The sequence below is a fragment of the Pongo pygmaeus genome, chromosome 6 (assembly GCF_028885625.2).
Source record: "Pongo pygmaeus isolate AG05252 chromosome 6, NHGRI_mPonPyg2-v2.0_pri, whole genome shotgun sequence".
Classification (NCBI taxonomy): domain Eukaryota; kingdom Metazoa; phylum Chordata; class Mammalia; order Primates; family Hominidae; genus Pongo; species Pongo pygmaeus.
The window spans coordinates 100,728,336-100,734,238 of NC_072379.2; the positions used below are offsets into that span (position 1 = coordinate 100,728,336).

At 39.6% G+C, this 5,903-nt stretch overlaps 1 pseudogene; it reads right to left on the reverse strand.

Annotated features, from left to right (window-relative positions):
- Positions 1-333: 333 nt before the first annotated feature.
- Positions 334-2,335, reverse strand: LOC129041571 (beta-1,3-galactosyl-O-glycosyl-glycoprotein beta-1,6-N-acetylglucosaminyltransferase-like; annotated as a pseudogene).
- Positions 2,336-5,903: the final 3,568 nt, after the last annotated feature.

The window sequence follows — 5,903 nt, forward strand, 5'->3', positions numbered from 1 at the left end:
CAGCCCCTGAGCTCTTTCAATAGGCTGATTGTTTTGTGTCAGCCTCTTCTCCAGCCACCTCAGCCCATTCTCTTCAGAATGACTTGCTACCTGCCCTGGCTTCACAGCTACTTTTATTATACTTCCCCCTCACGTTAACTCTAGATGAACGTTTAATCCTCCAAACTTTCTAGCCAATTGTGCTCTGCAGAAACCAGGCAGCTTCTTTGACACGAAGACTTAGAATCCTTGCTCTAAAGAGGGCCCTATACAATTTTCCTGGTGCTTATTGACAAATAAGAGGAACCAGAAAGTGTCAATTTTGCACATTCTTCTTCTTATTCCTAAAACTGCCTATAGTGACCAGTGTTTTAAAGTCTCCAAAGTATGTCTCAGATGCTCATCTAAACACTGTATGGCAAAGAGGTCACTGCCCGTGTCAAGCTTATTGGCAAACAAATGGTGCTTGCACAGCATCCAGTTCAAGGTGCCAGCTCCGAAAATGCACACTGAGCGCACATGGGCCCTACTGCAGGTGGGTAAAGTGCTTCAAAGTGCTGCCACTTGACAAACCTAGAAGCTGTGTGCCTGTCAGATGAGTCATACTTATGGCTTAAGGAGAGTGAGCTGGGGACTTCAGGAATCCTTTGAACAGTGGCCTAGAGATACTTGCTGTATGTGTCTTGGGCCTACTCCATAAACTTTTAAATTTTTTTCATTCTCTAGCATATACACCACGTCCTCCCTACTGACCACAAAATAGGCACTGCCTGAAAAAAGAGATGTTTCGAGTGGAGGACACATTTTGACAGTCCCCATGTTTGACAGCTTTCCACTAATAACTGCATGCCTCCTTTTCCACCTGTCTTCCTTATTGACTAGCATCGTCTCAGTTTCCAGGTTGTTTCCACCCATTAATGACTTGAGCTTCCTGAAAATTTCCAGGTTGGTTTGAATAGCAAAATCCATACCACAAAGATTTATCAAGTACCCTAGTCTGTACTCATTGTGTAGAGGTCCTTCATGCAGTTGAGGTCAGCCTGAACCACTCCACAGGAATACAAAAACCACACCCTCGGCCCCTCAAGGCTTATGTCAGGCAGAAGCAGCACAGTAGGGCACCTTCTTGCACCTCCAGGGCCAGACTTTCACTCCAGCACTTTCTCTCCATGCAGAGTAAAGCACTGGTACTGTAATGGGTGCCAGATGTCACCTGGAATCAGAGCACTAAATGATCCAGACTTTCCTTAATTCTAAATGTGCTGTTCTTTATTTTAATATACCTTTGCACTTCTAATAAATGCAAACTGACAACCTTCAAGGCCATGAAGGAGGGAACATCTGTTGGTGCTTGAAGCCTAGAAGACTGCCCTTAACAACAACAAAAGTCCCTGATTGTTGTTTGAAATGCTGAGGAAGTTGCTGTGGAAGAGACTTTTTTTCTTTCTTTTTTTTTTTTTTTTTTTTTTTTTGAGACGAAGTCTCACTCTGTCGTCCAGGCTGGAGTGCAGTGGTGCGATCTTGGCTCACTGCAACCTCTGCCTCTCTGGTTCAAGCGCCACGCTTGGCTAATTTTTGTGTTTTTACTAGAGACAGGGTTTCACTATGTTGGCCAGGCTGGTCTCGAACTCCTGACCTCAGGTGATCCACTTGCCTCAGCCTCCCGAAATGTTGGGATTACAGGTGTGAGCCACCATGCCTGGCCAGGATAGATTTTATTTTCTAAGCTCCAGAGCATTTGATATGCCTTTGGAGAAGTTCATACCAATTCCAAACAAGTTAAAAATGTTATACAAAGTTAGTGCATGTAATAAGTTCTAAATAAATTTAAATGTTATATAAGGTTCAGTATATGTAATATTGAACAATACAATTAGAAGTAGATTATTTTTATTTATAGGAAATCATTTTACTGCATTGATTATTCTAGATTTATCTAGAAGAATGTTGGCAAAGGTCACATTAGTAACTGAAATCTAGAAAGACTCCAAAGAGTAAATTAAGATAATGACCTAAGTCTTCTTATTGCAACTTTTTGATCAAACCAGTTGCAATGCTTCTCTTTCTGTTCTTCCTGCCCTCTGGTGGAGGTGCTAACCAGCAGGCCGGAGATAAGCCAGAGCCGTAAAAGAGAGTAGTGAAAAAGATCAAGGTAAGCCTAAATGGCAAGCCACTCCTGAATAATTGAAGAGCCACTGTTTACCTAGAACAAACCTCTGTTCCTTGTTTTTTCCAAAGTTAAATAGGGACAGCAATATTTACCATAAGACTATTATTCCCAAGCTGGTACCTTTCCATAGGTACTGCTTTCTACCTTTGGTCTTGCAGACACAGTATAAAAAGCAGTGGACTCCATCGTGTTGGGTGTTTAGGTCGCCATTCCACCACTTTACTCTTCAGAGTCCTTTTGATCCTATTCCTTAGATCGACAATGTACTTTTATTTTGTGACAAATCCTTCCTAAGCTGGAACTTGGCATAGAAAGCTTTGTTTCATTGAAGGAGATAATGAATTTGAAAGAATACTATAATTTTATTGGGTTTGTATATGATTTAATGCATTAATGACATTTGTTTTATTTATGTTGTTAATTGCTAAATAATAGCAATCTTAAATATTTCTGAAATGCCTTTTATCTTGATCCTGAAAGATAGTTGCTATAGCATTAAAATACATTTAATGAAGGGGAAAAAAAAAAAAGCAGTGGACTAGGAAGTGAGGGTTCTGTTTCCAGCTCTGGCTCTTGCTAGTGGCTTGGATGCCCTTGGATAAGTATCTTAACCTCCCTGAGACTGGGTTTCTTCATCTATAAGTTAAGAATTATGATATTGATGGGTCTATTGTGAGGTTCAAATGAAGTAATGGTAGTTAAAGTGCTTTGTAAACAATAAAGCACCCTACAGAACTAGGGTAATATTAATGCAGTGTTGACAACTCTTCTCTGAATCAACATTTAACTTGACTTGGTTGTCTGTGTACTTTAAAATGAGAAATAATGGTTTATCCTTTTAATCTTTAGCAAATAAACGAAGCCTTTGGTCTTGGATCCATAGAAAAAGCAAATTCTATATCCTGATGTAATCCAAGTCTGTGTGTGGACTCTCTAGATTCTGCTTCATTTTTGTTTTAATTATAGCATTGAAAGAGTGGAAGGTTTAAAATTACACCTTTCAGAACTACTCATTATTTAGTGACTCTACATTTCAAATATATTGCTCATGTCTTTAAAATAAATGATCAGGTTCTTTTATGGTTACCTTGGCCTAACTATACGTTTATTGACATAGTGATGATAATGGTTTTTAGTTTTTGTTTTTAACATTTCCTTGAAGCTGTGATAATTTAGAAGACTTAAATATTTAGACATATTAAATGTTTAAGTCGCTTACACATTTTATTCTGTGTAGCTGAGGATGATTGTGAAATACATAGAATTATGTAACTAGAAGAGTTGAGAGTTCTGCACTTCTTTCTCTGCTACACACACAATCTCTCATCCCTCTTCCCATCCCACTTTCTTAGGATATACTAGAAGAAAAACAAAAAAGGTGCTTATCTGAAAAAGATAAAACTGTCAAAGTTACCTGGTGCAAGTCACCATTATTCTTGGCTAAGTATTTACAATAGCCTCCTATCTGGTTTTCCTACTTCAATCTGTTCTTAAAATAGCAACCAGTGGGCATGGTGGCTCACACCTGAAATCCCAGCACTTTGGGAGGCTGAGGTGGGAGGATCGCTTGAGTCCAGGACTTTGAGACCAGTCTGGGCAACACAGCAAGACTGTGTCTCTACAAGAGAAAAAAAAAATTAGCTGACTGTGATGGTATGTGCCTGTAGTACCAGCTACTTGGGAGGCTGAGGTGGGAGGATTGCTTGAGCCTGGGAGGTTGAGGCTGCAGTGAGCCAAGATTACTCTACTGCACTCAGCCTGGGCAACAGAGTAAGACCCTGTCTCAAAAAAATACATCTATATCTATATAAATATAGGTATAGATATATCATTCATAGATAGATAGTTAGGTAGATAGATAGATGAATAGGTTCAGCCAGAATGATAAAATCCATGTCAGATGATGTCACTTATCTGCTCAAAAACCTCCGAAGGCCTTTACTCCTCTGTCCTCTTTTCCTGCCCACTCCTCACTCCCTCAGCACAGCCATACTGGCCTCCTTGACCACACCAGGGCCACGTCAGCCTCAGAGCCTTGCTGTGAAATGCTCTTTCCTCAGGTACTTGAACAAGTGGCTTCTTCACCTCCTTCAGGTCTAATCATCTCCCCAGTGGTCTTCTCTGTCCCGTCTTTTAAAATGACAGCTCTCACCCCACCTTTTATCCCTTCCTCTATAGTGCTTATCACCATCTGACACACAATATGTTTACTTATTTCCTTTGTTTATTGTCTGTCTGCCCCTCTAGAACGAAGGCCATGAGGGCAAGGGGTCTTGTCTGTTTTGTTAACTGCTGTATCCTCAACACCCCAAACAGTGCCTGGCTTGTAGCAAGTGCTCCATAAATGTTAGCTGAATGAATGAATGAAACAAAGATAAGTCGTGGTCTTATTTGATTTGCAGCACTATAAAAATTGTGAAATTTTCATCAAAACAAAAAAAAAAGCTATGAACTTTTTGATATCTTCCAATAATGAGACCTATTATAACATCCAAGGCATTAGTGTCCTTCTCTTTCATATCCTCCCCCTCCCAAACATTTTGACCATTCTATGTTTCTAGAATTGAGATCTATTTTAATCCATTACTGTCCTTTTAAGTGTAAGTATAATTGTGTAAACCACTCATAATTTGTCACGAAAGGAGGAAAGAATTGAATAACAATGAAATACTTGTCGTTCGTTTTCTTTGACACTTTAATCTCTTGATGATGTTAGTTTTGGCCATTCATTTTCTGACTTCTCTTTCTCCCCCATCTCCAAAATATACACATTACCAAAGGATCTTGCTTGGATTTCTTATCTTGCTTTGCATGTTCTCCATTAGAAGTCATATCAACTGTTATGGCTTCCGTTGTCTCCTTGTCTTAGATTATGCTCATATTTATAAGCCTAATTTTGACATTTCTTATTGGCCCTAATTTTATGTTTCCCTTGCTGGGCCATCTTTCAAATTGTCAAACCTTTTATGTCTAAACCAACCGGGCACAGAGGTTCACGCCTATAATCCCAGTGCTTTGGGAGAATCATTTGAGCTCAGGAGTTCGAGACCAGCCTGGGCAATAAAGGGATACCCCGTCTCTACAAAAAATTGAAAAATTAGCTGGGCGTGGTGGTGTGTGCCTGTGGTCTCAGCTACTTGGGAGGCTGAGGTGGGAGTGTCACTTGAGCCCAGGAGGTTGAGGCTGCAGTGAGCTGTGATCGTGCCACGACACTCCAGACTGGGAGACAGACTGAGACCTTGTCTCAAAAACAACAACAAAAAACTGGCTCCTGTTCCAGTAATTCGTTTCTGTTAATGACCCTGCTTACTTCTAAATTTGGAAATGTTTTTAAGGCTTGTAATCTTTTATGAGTTTCTTCACATTGTCAAGCCTTGTTGCTTATACTTCTCAAATATCAGCTGATTCATTTCTTTCTTTGCTTTCATTAAATTTGGGACGGGGCCTGAGATTCTGCATTTCTAATATGTTTCTGTGTCAAGCTAATATTTCTGGTCCATTGACTACACTTGGAGTAGCAAAGTCCTGCTCTAAGATAACAATGTCCATCGGAACCTAGTCTTCCACTTTCTATTCCATAGCTATATCTAAGAAACACTCAATTCTCTTTCAAAAATAGAGATCTATATTGCTCAGTCTTGTTTTTTTCTATGTCACAAAAGATTTGGAAAGTTAAGACAGAAGATGAAATACTCAAATCAGCCATAATGGTCAATTCAGAATAAATCACGAACAATTTGATGTGTATCCTTTT